Consider the following 18,173-nt stretch of genomic DNA (forward strand, 5'->3'; position numbering starts at 1 on the left):
TCAGATTGCATTCAAAAGGTAAAGTCAAACATCTTAAACAATGAAAGTCTTGGAAGCCTGAGAATATGTGAATCAACATTCTTTGATAAGGAATCTGACTTGTCTTAGATAGCAATCCAAAACAGTTATGTAATAGGTACTGATTTATTAATAACATTAACAACTATGTATAAGAAGCTCTTAAATATTAACAGAATTCCTTATCCCAGAGTTAACACCCCCCACCTCCAAAACCTAGAACAAGTTAGGAATAAAGACAGAACATCCACCATAGCAGATGCGCCACTGGAAAGTTAGGCGACGCATGGCAAAGAAAAACCAAAATAAACTCCTCATCAAATAGTATGTGGACCCGAGAAAACTTTATCTTACTAACAAAAAACCACAAAAACTTGGAAAGTGAAACCCAGCACCAGCAAGGATACCAGAGTCATTTATGCTGCATGTCACATTTGTAGTTTCATTTGGAAATCTTTGGTATCATCTGATAATTTAAGTGACTTTTATATCAAAAAAATGCAATTTCAGGACCTATGTCTTTATTATACAATGGTGCTGAACAAATGCTCTATTCTACCACCTAAGCATTTTGGTTTATTAAAATAAACCATGTAAGACTCTTATGCATACATATGTATAAGTTTTTATGCATATACCATCATCTTTGTAAAATTCAAAAGTTGAGCCATCTTGTTTTATGTTCACCAGAAATGCTCCTTCCAATGTGCAGGAAAGGTATAAAACAATTTTAATTAACTCAGAGTTCTTTTGCTCAGCAGGAAAATATGACTAATAAAAAGATATTCAGAAATATCAAATCAAGCAAGTTTCTGTTAGCAGTGGTCCAGAAAAGCAGAATGCTATTTAGGTACTTATGAACTGAAGAACAACTTTGGGAAAAAACCAACATGATTCCACTTGCTCCATTTCCGCTATTTTGTGCGCACCACAGCATCTTCAAATACTGAAAAATGCCAAGAACAAGCTGTTTTCTAGTTTCCATTTGACAACTGCATGTACATGTGACAGTGCAGGAGACCCACAAATTCAAAATCATATAAAATAGACAAAATGCACTGGTATGCCACAGTCTATTCAAACCATTTTTTAATCAAATTTAATTACTCTAGTCAATATTAATATCAAAATTCAGATGTGTAATGGCAAATACATATGATAATATTGTCCTCTCAGCCTTAATGAGCCAATTTCCACTGTCTTCAGGTTTTATAAACAGAACACTGAAGCAGTGTCATAGGAGAAAGAGGAATCTGTGCAAACAAGAGGCTGTATTTAATTCTGCTTTTATATTTTCCTAATAATGTATGTTGCGTATTCACAAACAGAAGTTTCTGTGTGCAGAAGAAAAACAGCTTTATGTTTGTGAAGAATAGAACATGAGATATTACAGCTAGTATCTGCGACATCTGACACTACACACTTTTTATCTGTACTGTTACCAACTAATGGACCTTCTGAAGGCTAAATCTTGGAGAGTGCTCCCAAAGCCTCCAAGCCACCCTCCTGCTGTCCCCAGGGCACACTACAGGCACTCTCAATAGCCTTTGGGAGTTCTGCAGAGCCATTAGCACTCCCCCACAACTCTTTTTTCGGAGGGGGGGTGGGCGGGAAAATATAGCGCTTGCTATAAGCTGTCTCAGGAGAGGAAAATATGCATATGCATACATCCTCTTTCTTAGTATGCTAACTAAAAAAACAAAAAAAACCACACAGCAGTAAAATCAATCCACAAAACAGAGTCTGATCTCATGGCTAAGTCCAAGGAAAAGCTCTTCAAGCTAAGTTTTTTTTAAAAGTATAGTTAGATCTCCAGCACTAATGGAATATCTGTAACTAGAATGTATTTAAGGTTGTGGAGAATGATACTGCTTCAGTCCTTAAGGGTAAAAAAAAATTAAAAAGGCATTTGATTTCTTGATGCATAATGAAATTCACCTGAATAGAGTCCTGTGAAGATTCAACCTTTTTTTTTTTTCTTTTATTTAACAGCATTTAGGAAAACTAGTTTATAGATGTTTTAACATGAAAATCTGTGACAACTCTAAATAGAAGTCAAGCATGACTTACTGAGATCACTTTGTCCTTACAGAACATTAATAATAATGTCATCATATGAAAAATCTGCTATACTTTGACATTTTGACAGTAATTAAAATAAATGGAAAGAGATTAAGTAAAGCCTATTTCTTTAAACTGAGGAAGTTTCAAGCAAAGAACCCACTATGAAAAGACTGTCTACAGGAAAGAAGTCCAACTCTCACTGATAGGCAGAAATTTAGTGTATGAAACAGCTACTTCCAATCTGAGTTAATGAGAGCATTGTTATCCCTTTGCCAGAACCTCAGAGGAATTTTAATCAAAGATGTAATATTATAAACACTCTAACGTACAATGCAAGAGAATCAGAAAGATAATTGCAGAATACTAATTTGACAGAGACAAATACAGATTTTACAGTGTCAGAGAAATGCATAAACTGTCCATGGCGCTGATCTACAGAAGATATTCATCAGGTTGAAAAGATCCAGGAATCACTGAAATCACTCCTGAGTTATCCTACAAAGTACAAAATGTTACAGAAATTAAGTCAACAGCAGCGCATTCTGACAGAATAACTTTTTAGGGATATTTAAGGTTTGCTTCTCTGACCATTTTGGGGCTTTGAATATTTCCAGATGGTGGGGAGGAGGGAGATTCCAGAAGTTTGAAGCAGTAAGGGAGGCCTAAGGCTACCGAGTAGGAGCTAGGCATAGACTAACACCCTCTTTGAGGCTGCTCTCCAAAGACAAAAGAGTGAAGAGGGCCAGTGATAAAGAGCACGTCTTTCAAATAGCAATACCTCACAGACATAAGTCACTAGTCACTCAGTTCTCAACAAGAACATGAGAATTTTGAAAGCTAACCTGATCAATCTTTAATTTAAACTTGGTCTGCTTCATAAGTTATACTAAAATTTGTAAGGGGGAGGGGATGTCTATCTCTTCATGCTACTTATACCGCAAGGTTGAATTGTAATAGCTAAGAATAAAAAACTGAAAGATCAGCTTCTGCTCACTTATTATTAACCTTTTTAAGTAGTTCACTAGTTCTGACAGTTCTATAAACTTACAAAACTAATTTCTGTAAGAGCTAAGATCTCCTGCTCAGAGAGCAATTATCCAAAGATTAGTGTCTGGTAATTCATTTATTCTCTTCAATGAGCAGAAATAATGGGGATTGGGTTTCTGTGACTTTAAGCAGTTCATGCTCAGTTGCTACCAGATGCTCAAAGTCATCACAATGAATCAAAGCAGGAAAATATGTTAATTGGATTAAGTGTTACTTTTACCCTTCTTTCCTTCTGATTGAAAATGGAGGACATTTTGCCTTATTTAATAAAAGGAATGCAAAAATAAATGTAATAGTGAAACTAGCAAAATACCAGAGGAGTAATTTCATTTTCCTGAATTTCTTCTCTGGTTTGAGTGCCAGCAAAGCAAAGAGTTGCAAACAACTCAGCTACAGGAACTGTAGAAACTAGTGCTTCATGTGGGGATTTGCATCAGTAAAGTATTGAGAGCACTGATACGTACAGGAAGTCAGAGACCTTAGGTCTTGCTGCTGAAGATCAACACAAACAACACAGCCACAAGAGAAAAATTTTAGAGATAAGTTGTCTATTAAACAATTTTACTTAAGGGGAAAAGTGAACAATTTCAGAAAGAAAAAAATTAAATCCTATTCAGACCATCTTCTAATAGGGCTTAATCCAGCAGCAGCTGATCATTCCAGATGCTGCTCAGTATATGCTCAGTTATAAACATAAGTTTTAAGAAAAGCAAGAAGTGGGCCTTCATTTGCATACTGAACCCTTCACTTGGGATTCACTACAGGTGGTTAAGCCAAAACCAGAGGGCATGCCGTTCCAATAATCTGCTTTCATAGCAACTGATCTATTTTCATAGAAACTGAAAGAATTGCTAGCATTTGTACTCCAAAACAAAAAAGCAGAACACCTATACAAGCCAAACAAATGACAAAACAAAATAAAAACAGTAATTTTAATACATAATATATATTCAGCACAGGTAAAATGAGACTACTGATGTGAAACATCAGGACCTTTTACATCAGTCAGCATACATGATGTCTAGTCTAGATTCAGTATTTCAAATGCAGTTCTGCTGTCTAGTTTATAACATTAACATAATCCAAAAGTATCTATAAATTCTACATTATAGCTGAATGTCTACATTATAGCTAGTCAGATAATTTACTTATAATGCAGTTTCCTTCTAAAAGAGCCTCTGAACTTCATTTATGAGTATTTAGTCATCTTCATGAGATATCACTAACATGTGACCAAGAGTCTCAAATAGCTATTAGCCCAGCCAACATTTTAAAATTAAAAAGGTAGCTGACTGGCAGGTGCCAACTGGCATCTCCCAGATACCTTGGCAGAGCATTATGCCCTGCCATGACAACTTTCACAGGAGCAATACATTGCTTCAGAGAGGCAGCAATTCTTAGTTTCCAGCGCCTACCAAATGCGGGGCTCAGCACAAATTCACTCTCCCAGAGACAGGACATAACTGACTGTGTTATCTGGCCCGTGTGTGTGGTAGAGGCTCTGGAATCCTGCTGAGGTCAGAACTGGAAGCCAAAAGGTTACAGAGGAGAACTGGGGGGTTGGAAATTGCAGTGAACAGCTCTGTATCTTGCCTCTGAGAGAGTGCTTTAGAATTCTACCAGAGTTAGGTTGGTAGATAAACTACTTTGTCCTTCCTGAGGTACCTGTATTGATTTTTTTCTTCTTCTATATAGCTTAAACTTCGCACATCAACAAACCACTAACTACAGTAATTCCTGGAAAAGCTCCCTATAATTGCCTCATAATCAGAAACGACCAAAAATAATGGAGCATCTACAGTTATAGTCTAACTACTGAGAGCTATAGAAATGAATTCAAGCATTCCATTAAATGCTGAACTACAAAATATATTTACCTTTACTTTTGAGAAACAGAATTATGCAAAAGTGTTGGCCACAGAAACTCCACAACAGCCTGTTTTCCATAAGCATATGAACTAAATATAGAGTAAAGGCTGAAGTTCATACCGCATCACACAGATGATAGTTCAGTGAATACAGCTAAGTTACTAACTACATACAGCATAGGAGCATCAAACAGTTTCATGGGTATTTTCTCTACTGCTCTTAGACTCAGATAAACCTAAAAAGGGAAGATAATAAATTTGACAACAAACCCCCTAAAGATTCAACTAACTGCATCTGTAACTGTGATCTCTTTCTACCATGAAACGGTCTGAATAACAGGGAGTGTGGATCCTGTTCCTCAGAACCAAGACAGTACAGATGTAGCACATACTCAGTGTATGACAATCTCGTTTTTGTTGTGCCTCCCAGCAAAAGTAGAATCCCCAGACTTGATGCAGGACACTTGGGGTGGGATTCAACTTGCATAATAAAGCACCCAAATGTAGATGTCTAAACATGAGTGAAGTGTCCAAGCTCTCACTACAGTCAGTGGAGATCTAGTCGGTACAGCTGAGGTAATCTAGAAAGTTAATCAGCCCACCCTAAAGTAGATGCCTGCATCTGGCCAGTAGAATATTTCTCCAGACTCCACAGAGTGGTCTGACTAAACCTTTACTGACTATAATCTGCAAGTTGAAGCCCTCTCACCTCACCAGTTCTTCCCTGGTAGAACATCACTTTCACATATTTTGCAGTGTTGGCTGGAAATGTCTGTGTTACCCAACGTTCCAGCAAAACGGACAAGCAGAGCAAAGCAAAAACACTAATAAAAACAAAATACAGTACTCATTCAGTGTGATGACCTATCATCACTGAATGATTGGTACGAACGCAATTCAGGAAGGCTATGTTGCATCCAGTACATGACATACTTTTCAGAACACACCAAAGCCCTCAGACTGTCACATTTGCTTCAGCAGTCCTACAGTGACCCAGATGAAAACAAGAAAAAGACAGAGGTGAAAAGCAGGGAGGGGAAGCTATGTATAGCTATATACCTATTTACAATTTTAGCACATGCCAGCAATAACTGGGAGCAAAAACACAACCACAATACCACCAAAATTTATATTCCTTAATTGGAGACAAGCCTATCAATAGACTAGTTCTAAAAATCCTGAGGTACCATTTCCTATCACAAAATATTTGCAATATACCTCTCTAAACTAAGTTCCTTGTTTATGGAAAAGGACCTGTGCCTGCCTAAGCTAAACCAATCGCACATAGAAAACACTTCAAAATTATAAAATGACTTTATTTAAAAGAAATTGAAGGGGTAGCTAACAACAAAAATAACTACCAAGATGAATGACAATACTATCAGCAAAGCGTAACAGTAATCTGAAATGATAAGTCAGTTTGGAAGTTGAGCTTATAGAATTGGGCAAATAAATTTGTGCGGGTGCAACATTTTCACTATATGGCATTTTAACAAAACGACATCCCACCTTCAGAATTAGCACTTTATTTTACCTTTAAGATCTCTTCTTCAACCCTGACAATTGTTGAAGGCTCCTCCTCCTTTTTTCTTCTACATTAACACTAGTCCCAAACTCTCCTTCGCTCACCTCAACTATCATTGTGTAAGCACTGCTATCCATTCCTGCCCACCTCTTAGATGGGCCCAGAGAGAAAGTAGTTCTCGTAGTAATGGCATAGGGAGGCTGAGAGAAAAAAGTTAGTTTATCACCGTTCTGATCCTTCTATTGGGAAATTTAAAGTTAAGAGAGAGCTTACAAACAAATGGAAAAAGTTATAGCTTTGGATTCCCTTGAGCATCTGCAGAGCTCTGCATGAACTGTACTGTAATTCATCCCCTGTGTTATCATCTGTACTGTTCCAGAAGAGACCAACAGAGCAGACCAATTTCTGTGATTCAGACACTACAATTTGATCTTAATGACTCAAACATCATGCTGGTTTTCTTCTGTGGATATCAAAGAGAACTAAAATCTGAAATAGCAGAGGCTCAGTGCACGTTAACAGAGATAACTGTTAAGTGTATTAGTCATATTTAGCTTTAGAGATGGCAGGTAACAGTAGTATAGACAATGTGACTAGTTTGTGAGTCTTCGTGGCTGATGCGATTATAACTGATAGTACATTCTTCTGAGGACAACCTCAGAAGTAAATTCTTTTTTTTTTTTTTTTTCTTTTAAGACTTATTAAATGTTGGATTTTGTCCATGTAAGGTTTTTTTTCCTATAGTTAGATTTTTTACAAAATATTTAAAGATAGTTTGCTAAAGTAATACATGTTCACCTAAAAAAATTTAAGAATACAATGTATAGCTGTTTTGTCACAGACCTTGATGGGGAAACTAAACTTCTACCATACAACATCCACTACAGTAAATAAAATATATTTACAACACACACGAAAGCTTAACAAGAGTCCAAGATAGTATCTGTTGCAATTATCATGCATAAAAGGAAAAACTGAAATAATGAACGATCACTTACTGGAAAGGTGATCTTGCAACATTATGCTACCAGACCTTCAGCTGGAAGACTTGAACACAGTATATTAATATATTTCTTCCTCAAAATGACAGCAAAAAAAAAAAATTAACAAACAAAAATTCTCCATAGAAATGTGAAGATTTCAAGATCCATTAAGATAAAATGGAGAAAACAGAATAAGATAGTTATAAAATATTCCCCACTACATAGCCAATAGTGTGAAATGACCCAAAAAGGAAGCAAGAGAGTTACTTAAACAACTTTCTGAAAGAATCAATCCTATTTTAAACACACTTTTTGTTTCTCTGTAATACTATTTTCACTGAAAGGAATTTTAAAAGCCATATCCTGAAAAACAAATGCACTGAATAGTGGTAATTTCAGGATTAGCATTATTTTAAATTAAAAGCTTACAGATGCATTTTGTCACTTTTTGGAAAATATTTATATAGACAGTTTTACAACTCTCAGAGGTAGCATAAATGATGCACAATATGCCATTTTCTTTGCTTAATGTTAGAAAAAGCAACAAAAAACAAAACAACAGTTAGGTCATGCTGACTAAATTTCTGACTGTGGTTACAGAAACTAACACTGTCCATATCAATTTTGTGCAGTCCTACTCCAGCCTTCCCACCAAGTCACCTAATTCTGTTGTTCCTCCCGACACACTTTTTAACGATCAGCAATTTCACTGCATGAAACTAAATAGGTTCATTAAACTGCTGCACTATGAACAAAAGATTTGGATAGGCACAGAGGTGTAAAAACTGTTGATGCTCCCTATGTCAATTTATAAAAATTAGGGTTACTCTGATAGGATTAGAAAATACATCTCAAGCTTGCACATTTTATTTAAGCTTCCAGAAAACTTCCTAGTTTTGATTTAATTTTCTACATCACTGCCTGCACCCAGCAGTGTCAGAAATTGTAAATTGGGAGTTTTAATTTCTTTCATGTCCGAAATGCAGTGTTGGGTTTTCCATTCAAAAGCTTTGGAGAGCCTAAGCTATATAAACATTTCAAAGGTAGGAAATGATCTGAAGGTATAAAAGAATAAATGGCAATTTCAAATTTGCTTTTATATGCCACACAAAAAGGCTTTTCTTTATAGTACATATCTTCAGTCTTGTCACGCACATACGAAATACCTCACACCAATAAGCAAGGGACCACAGCCAGTATTTTAGCAAATGAATTGAACAGGAATCCAAAAGTTATTGTATAAATTGTACTTTTGGATTTGAAGAAAGTATTTTATAGCAACATTACATCGACCTTCAGAGTAGGTTGTTACTCCAAACCATGGCACACACCACTTACACATGTCGAAAATATGCACCGTAGTTCAGGTTTTCTATTTCAATCTCATTTGAAGTTAATAGAATCTTTAGCTAAAGAGCCAGCACCATACCGTCTCTCCTCTTTCAAAAAAGGGAAAAAAGCATATTTATGCCATGTATGCAGCATATATAACAAACAGTATATATATGTCATTAACCAGTTCAAACCACTCCGAATCCACTAAAGTACTTTCCAGCGATGAAGCAAACTGTGACAATAAGTAGGCCTTCACTCTCGCCCATATAACCTATTGGGATTATTGTAATCCCATTCTGAAGTAAATTGCAATAGTATTCGATGTTGTAATGTTTTAACTATCTTCCAGCATGTTTAATTACACCATAGGATCATGTTAGCGTCCAATTAAGCCCAGACTGTTTGACCCAAAAGCACTCAATACCCCTGGCTGCTTTAAATGAAAGCTGCAAGCCTCTTCTGGCATATCAAATTGGTTTCTGTTTTATACCAATGTCCCTGTTATTCAATTGCACATTCTATATACTACTCAGCTGCCATCCAGACTCTGCTCTGGAGCAAACTAAACAGCTCCTCAAGAGACATCTGGATAGTACACACCTGGATCTAGAAAATAAACAAGATGGGTTCATAACAGTCAACCCAAGGACAACAGGGGGCTCTGCAGTGCCAGTATCAGAGACAGCACAGACAAAAGCCTCCAGAGATGAGGCCCATCTCAAAATTTACTAAGTATCATTTTAAATGAATATTAATGCTCTCTTCTTGTCTTTCTTTTGAATTATTTGGCTCCTAAGCAGTAAATGCAATACAGTAAGAGTTCAAGCTAGGATTTCTCCAATAACAAGAATTTTTTCTTCTTGCTGCATTAAGAAATGGCGTTTTGCATAAGAGCAGCTTACACATCAGTTTCCCTATCTTATACACAAGAACAATGTTTCTAGTCATTATAATGAACATGCAACTATGGAAGCTCTGTTCTGTTCCAAAGGAAAGGACAGGTCATTCCTTCTAGACTGCAGAAGCAGGAAGCTCAAAGATCGCAGTTTATTTTGGACATTCTACTACAGTCAGTGTTTTATGCTTGCTCAGAGTTACAGCACCGACAGAATATAAATAGTTAAAACGATTAAGTGTTTTAACAAAAACTATTAGTTATGGCATCATATTTTAACATGTAGCTTTACAATGAAGGAGAAAGATTTTAGGGACTTATCCAATTCCATTTTTACTCTATTTAGATCCTTAGGACAGAAGCATCTTGAACAAATGGTTAAAACCTGGACCATGAGTCAGAAGACAATCTCTACTGCCTTTTTTTACACGTCATTTGCAATAGCACAATAGTTGGAGATTAAGGGAATTAAATGAGTAGTTAACATGTTTTAAATTACTGATTACTCCCTGTAGTATCTTCTCAAAAGTGCAAAATAAAGTGAAAACTATTCTGGAGTAGCTTGACATGCTTAGAGTTATGCTAAGGCATAGCCCTACTGAGCAATGAAGCACAATGCAGAAGACAGCTAAAGAAATCATCAGTTCTGCTCATTACACTAAAAAGGCAACAAGAAACTTGCTTCACAACTCGCAGACACCCCCCCCACACACACACCTAAGGGAGACCAATCATGTTTCACGGGATTATAGATGTGCTGCCAGTAACTGCAAGAGACTGGGCTCAGCATTCCAATAGTCCCCTTCTCTGTGTGTGGGAACTAACACTGATCATTTTTAAATTGGTCTCATCCCTGTGAAAGGGCTGCTATTCTAACTTAGCCATTATGAACAAGTCATTCCTGTCCAGTTCCCACAAAAATTAAAGGCAGGATATAAAACAGAGCTACTGTTATTGTAACAAATTAAATTTCTAGAGGTAAAACAGACAATATAAGATCATGAGGGAATGTTTTCTCATAGCATTATCCTTTCTGCACATATTTGCTGGAGGTTACTGCAGAATACTAAGAGTGCTTTAACTGTGTTCACAAAAGAAAACAGATTAAAAGTCTGTAGAAAAATATGAGAAGAGCCTATATTATTCCTTCTGCTGCAATATGTATTAAAAGAAAGCAGTTACAATACTAGTGCTGCGTTAGCATGGATGCAAGTAATCCGTATATCTCCTTCCTTCCATGTAGTTTATAGAGCAGAAGAAATTTTAAATTGGATCATTACTCGCTGAACATTATAGACCAGTGTTTATTGAAAAAATCCTCATTTTCCTTATTAATACACACTGAAGCAAGTTACATTTTTATCAAGTTTTTTCTCATTTCAAAATATGAATTTGAGGTGCAGGATTTTAATAAGTTATTTATTCATAATTCAGACTGACTAAGCCTAAGGGTCTATTAATAACCACATATATTTTGCCAACTTCCTCTTTAGACAGCTGTTATTTAGGCTAACTCAAAATCAGGAAGGGTTTTGAGAAACCTCAAAGAACGCTAGCCAAGATGGATGAATGGGAAGAAACTGAGCAGACTACAGCGACAAATTAAACAAAATAAAGTTGAAAATTAAGGAGCAATGCACACCAGAAAGCTTCAAAGTCAACTACGTAAACTCCACAGAATGCAGGTATTCCCAGAGACATACAAAAGGCAATATAATAAAAAACAGCAAGTAAAGCATTAGAATATGTCAGTAATGCAATAGAGAGCATATTGCCATCATAACACATCATATCATGCCATAAAAGAACAGAGCTTCATTTGGAATACGACATACAGCACCTTTCTCCTCCATCTTACAGGACTGAAGAACCTTACATTATTGACATCTCACACTACTGAACGATTAGACATGATGCCAAAGGAATAACATTAACTGAGAGAATGAAAAAAAGTCCACATGGAACGAAACTGGTAGAACTTGAAAGATTTACCCAATGAAAAGGCATAAGGAGACACATGCCTGAAAAAATATATATAAATAAAAAAAAATAAAGGTAGTAGCTCTCAAAAGATGGGAGCTTCTATTTGCCCTGTCTGAAGTGAAAGAACTTCCAGATGTTCAAGGAAAGCTAATAAAAGGAAAGCTTTTCTCTTCCTTTCTCTTTCACCTACAGAATTTGAAAGTTCTTAAATAGAATCAGACTTGTATACAAATTTTAAAAAGTGTGTGAATGTGCACGCATTTATACATATGAATTTCGTTTTTTGAATTCTAAGCTTTTATTAAACATTAGACCACTTATTTTGTAGTGCATTTTTGTGTCCGTATCTACCACGTGTGAGGTTCTTACATCCTCCTATAAAAGGATCTAATATTGGGCATTTCTGGGAGTGAGGAGAAAAAGATAAAAAAAGCACTGATATATAGACTTTGAGTTCAATCCAATATGATTATTCTTATCATTCTCCCTGCATAATTCAGGTGTTCCTTCCCCATTTCTTCTGGCTTTTGTTTTGCTTCCAGTTTAATAAGTATCCTCAAACACAGCTAACTCCAAGCGGCAGCCCCAAGGCACCAGTTGAAAGTGGAAGGACAGCTGACAGACCAGCAAAACACCTAGACATGGTATCTTCAAAATGTAGATAAGGCGGAGGGAGGGGGGAGAGAGAGACCAGTTTCTTCTGTTACTTCAAAATCAAACCACATTTGAGTCTTTATCCAAGTTTTCTATCTGCAGAACAGTCTAGGCATATGATACTGCTTCTTACTTGGATTACAAATGAGTGCTCAATATACATATTTTACATACACCCTTTAGAAATTGCCGTTTAAGGATGAGACTGGGAAAAGGTCAGTTTTAACCCTATTTCAAGAACTCTCAAACAAGGCATTTCCCCAGGAATAAAAAATGAGCCACAAATAAAATTTCACTTTAACAAACCCCACCCTCCTCCCTTTTTTTTTTTTTTTTAAGATTTTTATACTATTTTTAACCTCGTGTTTAAGGGCACTTTCACTATTTACTTCGGTGACTGTAACTAGATTAGCATAGCTACAGGCAAGCACTAAGCTACATTTAGCTTTTTAGTGTTGCAACAATAGTATAATAGCTTTAACATAACTTTGTTTTTACTCAGAGGGTTACACTAACAGCTAATAATTTCATACTGTACAACATTAAATAGCATTTTAGTTTTGTCCATCTTTTCACCTCACAAGGTACAACCAAACCTTTATATTTATGTGGTTTTGACTGAAGGAAATTTTAGCCTATACAGTTTTGTCTGAAAGGCAGCAAAACAACACACAACTTGAGGCATGTACATTTAACATCCAAAATGGTAACAATAGCCAACTATCAAAGAAATCTTTAGAATTTTATAAAAATATGTTTCATCCCTGTGAAATTAAAGTACTACTTCTAAAGAAGCCCACAGAAGTAAACTGGTAAAAGCAAGCCCCCTGTCTGGCCTTGTTAACTTACTATTGATTAGTTCACAACTCCATTGAAAAATGCCTGGGAATGGACACAAGTCAAACATTTGAAAGCCAGAACTTTAGTAGTTCAGTACAACATTTTATAGTTAAGAGACATGATTGCAAATCTTTTTTTCATGCAGGAAGGGAACACAATAGAAATCTAAAGTGGATTAAATAGGGTGGTTCAATATGAGCTTAAACATTCCATACCTCAGAGCTGTACCAGAAGTACTTTAAACGCAAGGGCCTGTTAATGAACTAACTAATCAGTGTTAGTCAGTAACTCTGATGTTGCATATACTTTATTACAAGCTCCCTGAAGAACCTTATAATCATCACAATAGGGAACCAATTCTGAGTGCATCGATTTCTTCACAATAATCACCTTTCAATTAAAAAGTTGGCTGGATTCTCATCTAGAAAGCCAAATTCCTTTAGTCTTTTCTCTCACGGCTCTGGGGCCAAAGAGTTATATGTATATCACCTTCCCCTTGAATTATTCAGACTGTCTCCCACACATCAAATTTCACAGAATCAGAGTGGTTGAGGTTGGAAGAGACCTCTGGAGATCATCTAGTCTAAGCCCCCTGCTCAAGCAGGGTCACCTAGAGCACATTGCACAGGATTGCATCCAGGCGCATTTTGAGCATCTCCAAGGAAGGAGACTCCACAACCTCTCTGGGCAACCTGTTCCAGCACTCTGTTACCCTCACAGTAAAGACTTTTTTCCTCACATTCAGATGGAACAGAACCCAGGAAGAGACCCGTGCAACGTGAATTCCAAAAAGATGAAAAAGACAACTTACCTGGCAGGCACAAGGCTAGTCAGTCTGCAAGCTAGTTTTCAGGAGTGCAAGAGATATGCTCCAGAGCTGGAGGCATGAAGGGGGTGTGCATCTGTGTTTGCGTTCATAAAAATAGTATGGGTATTAACTATTCATAGTCAGAAAACTGCTACCCTCAACTTCCCTATTTGACCCAGTCATAACTTCAACTATTCCAGTATTCTTTTACACACATATTTATACTCATATAGCTAGTCAAAAGAGAACAAAAATATGACTGCAGCTGAATAAAACAAACCATTATTTTATACTAGGTTATTTGCAGCCAGTCAGCTCCCCCTTGCTGGCTCACTACATTGGTTCCAATGGTCACACAAACACAGGAGGGAAGGCAGAGAGGAGCACCAATATTCATCAGTATAAGTGTCTGTGGAACTGCATCCTTAGTTGCACTTCAATCCTAACTAGCCAAACTGTTAAACAGTAGTACACTTTCTTGGACCACACACAAGCTACAGTTGTTGTGCTCTGATATCTTCTGTGTTCCAACATTTGATTTATTTCCTCTAAAACAAATGAGAGAGAGAGAGAGAGAGAGAGAGAGAGAGAGAGAGAGAGAGAGAGAGAGAGATCTGAAACAACGCTCAAGAAGATACCAAAAGATTCAAATAAAGACTTCTCAACTTCATAAAACTGTCCTGTTAAGTTAAAAAGCCAGCCCTGACCAGCAAAATTATGTTATCATATACAGTAGTGGTTCACCAGTTTTCATCATCACTGTTCACAGAATCACAGAATCGCTGAGGTTGGAAGGGACCTCTGGAGATCATCTAGTCCAACCCCCCTGCTCAAGCAGGGTCACCTAGAGCACATTGCACAGGATTGCATCCAGGCGCGTTTTGAATATCTCCAGAGAAGGAGACTCCACAACCTCTCTGGGCAACCTGTTCCAGTGCTCTGTCACCCTCACAGTGAAAAAGTTTTTCCTCATGTTCAGATGGAAGTGTCTGTGTTTCAGTTTGTGCCCATTGCCTCGCGTCCTGTCACTCGGCACCACTGAAAAGAGTCTGGTCCCATCCTCTCGACACCCTCCCTTCAGATACTTGTACACATTGATAAGATCTCCTCTCAGCCTTCTCTTCTCCAAGCTAAACAGGCCCAGCTCTCTCAGTCTTTCCTCATAAGAGAGATGCTCCAGTCCCCTAATCATCTTTGTGGCCCTTCGTTGGACTTGCTCCAGTAGTGCCACATCCCTCTTGTACTGGGGAGCCCAGAACTGGACGCAGTACTCCAGATGTGGCCTCAGCAGGGCTGAGTAGAGGGGGAGGATCACCTCCCTTGACCTGCTGGCAACACTCTTCCTGATGCACCCCAGGATACCATTGGCCTTCTTGGCCACAAGGGCACATTGCTGCCTCATGCTTAACTTGGTGTCCACCAGCACTCCCAGGTCCTTCTCCGCAGAGCTGCTTTCCAGCAGGTCAACCCCCAACCTGTACTGGTGCATGGGGTTATCCCTCCCCAGGTGCAGGACCACTGTTCTCATCACCTGGAGACCTCTGTAGAGATCTTCAGATTATCAGATGTCTGAGGTATGGCCTGCATGAGACAAGGAAAGCAGAGTTCTCCTTCCTGCCCTATCAAACCGGTAAGTAATCCAGTTTCAATAGTCCCGATGGTGTTGACATTATTAAGCATTAAGCTAGCTCAATAAACTAGCAATCATTCAGATATCCAGATACATGACCAAAGGTTGCAGCTTACAGAGTCAAAACAAGGTAGAGATTTACAAGCACATGGATAACCAGCGTAGGCTAGTTCATGTATTGTCTTCTAACTACACTTGCTAATACAAAACAAAAATGAGGACACAAAGCACTAGGAATAGCATACAGTCACTGTGCAGGGCTATTTGTACAAGCGACAATGAACATACAGAAAGCGGCCCAGCTGAGTTACAGAATCAGCATTGTGAAATGCAGCAAAGGAGTAGCCAAACTTATAGAACTTGTACACAACAGTACTATCTCTGTTGCCACTGATCTCTTAGTGTGCATTTACCTTTTGAAAATAGGCATGTGTGCACACACAAAAACATATGGACGAGAGGCATCTACAAAAGAGTACAACACAGGGCTAAAGACGGCAAATTTCTTTAACCTAGATAACATGGGGTTGGTTCAGTGTTGCAGGTCCCTCTGCTGTGAACACTAACAAGGTGAGAAACTAAGTGCCCTTCTTGCCAGAACTTTGGCCTCATCCAATCCTTTCACTTCAAGTACTATCAGATTATAATTGCTTTTGAACTTTAGAGGTCTACTACAGATCTGCACTGTAATCAAGAACTAAGAGCCGCCTATATTTTGTTACCACTGTGTCTACTCAACTTGTTTCTCAAACAATATGAACTTAAAACAGTAAATGCATTAGTTGCCTGAGACTTCAGGTGCATCTTTTTAGAAGTTTTATATTTAAAAATGTTAGGTGCTTTTCCTCTTCTGTAAATATGCATGAATTAGCTTTTGACCAAAGAAAAAACTAGCTACACAAGGAAACTATGGAAATGCTTTCTGTGCTTATATATTGCACTGTATATAGCAAGAGTTTTTGACTAATATGATTATCAAAATACTGTATATTAGTTACATTCAACATTTTTCATCAAAAATACAAATTTTAATTAGATGCCCCTTGAATAAGTTTTTGAACCCTCTATAACCCACACAAGTTCTTCCATTAACACCCCTAAATCTGCAACATTAATTGTAGTTACTCATGTTATTTACCCAGTGCTGATGCTGCATTCTAGAGACAGCCTAGCTGCCTTGTACTTTTGCTTGTCCTGCAGATGAGGAATGGTTAGAGTTGTGTCTTGACTACATCTTTGTCCCTCCCGTCTCCCCACACTTCACCTTACATACAGATAGACATACATCTTTCTATTAAAAAAGTAGCATGTAGTATAACATACTTAATTCTTCTTTGTGAAGACAATACATGGTAAGAAACAACTGCTAACGTGTCCCCAAAGAGCAGACAAAAGAAAAGGCTCTAGCAAAACATATGCTTCTGGCAACAGCCAGAATTTTGTGGTATTCTGTATAACTGCAAGATTCTAGACACCTGGGGTCCCAAGAGAGGTTATCTGGGATATTCATGCCCCTCAAAGATCACCATTTCAGATTTTAACAAAACAGCTTTCTTTCAGAAGGGTTAGAATATTAAACTTGATAGCCTAAAGCAAATTAATGCAGCAAGAAAATTTTCACTATAAATTCAGTTTTCAATTTCATTAAAACTGACTCTAAGATCAGTTTCCAGCATCAGTTTTGAGTTATAATCACTCTAAACACAAGAAACTAACTAGATTAAGTGCTATAATCAGTACCATAGGAATGATCATGCTAGGGCTTTCCTTAACACCAAAATCATGCTGACTTTATCCCCTTAGTCATCTTTTTTGTTGCATAACATGCCAGCTACTTCATCAGTGTTCAGTAAAAACTGAAGTGCAATTTGCCATTTCTGACCATAGCTCCCCTTTATGGCAAGGTAAATATTGCATCAGAATTACTTCAGTTATGTTGTTGGAGATACGACCAAAAGTTAAAAACTGCTTGTCTGCCATTTTTGACGCAATGAAGTTCAACGTTAGGAACAAAAAACCCTGCTTGACAGATGCCACTTATCCCACCCCCCAGATTCATTAGGGTTCTAAAATGAGAGGCACCTTTGTACCTGCAGCTCTGCTGTTTACAGGAGGCACCTTTGTTACTTGTGGTCCTTCTCCTTCACATGCACACAAGTGATCTAGTCAAGGCAGCTATCTGGTGCTATTCCCCCCAACCTAAGCCCATGTGGATTCAAAAAAAAAAAAAAAAGTCTTCAGTGTTACCCAAATCAGAGCACATCTGACCAAGAGCAAAACAAAATGCAGCTGTAGCTTCTCTTTTAAAAAAAGAGAGATTTAAAAAAGAAATAATGCAGGAGGTGGTGATTGTATCCACCGGAAGTGAGGACTCTCCCTGCTCTTCTAGCAAGGATGCACAAACAACTAGGCTATGGTCTAGTTGAGCACACCCTCAAACTCTGTCACAGTGCGATTACTCTTCTGGAAGGTGAGAGATAATAATTTCCAATCCCCTTCCTGCTGATTACTTTGACTACTACG

General features: G+C 37.6%; 1 protein-coding gene and 1 long non-coding RNA gene across 2 annotated transcripts in view; both read right to left on the bottom strand.

The window, feature by feature from the left end:
- SLC16A10 (solute carrier family 16 member 10) overlaps window positions 1-18,173 on the bottom strand; it is an 82,166-nt gene that overhangs the window by 61,963 nt on the left and 2,030 nt on the right. The gene's annotated exons all lie outside the window — the stretch shown is intronic.
- LOC106489637 (uncharacterized) lies at window positions 1,628-14,064 on the bottom strand. The gene is made up of 3 exons (XR_001293426.2): window positions 14,024-14,064; window positions 3,443-3,621; window positions 1,628-2,577 (listed from the first exon to the last, which is right to left on the bottom strand). It is a non-coding gene; the product is annotated as an uncharacterized lncRNA (long non-coding RNA).

Source organism: Apteryx mantelli, chromosome 3 (assembly GCF_036417845.1).
Source record: "Apteryx mantelli isolate bAptMan1 chromosome 3, bAptMan1.hap1, whole genome shotgun sequence".
Taxonomy (NCBI): Eukaryota; Metazoa; Chordata; class Aves; order Apterygiformes; family Apterygidae; genus Apteryx; species Apteryx mantelli.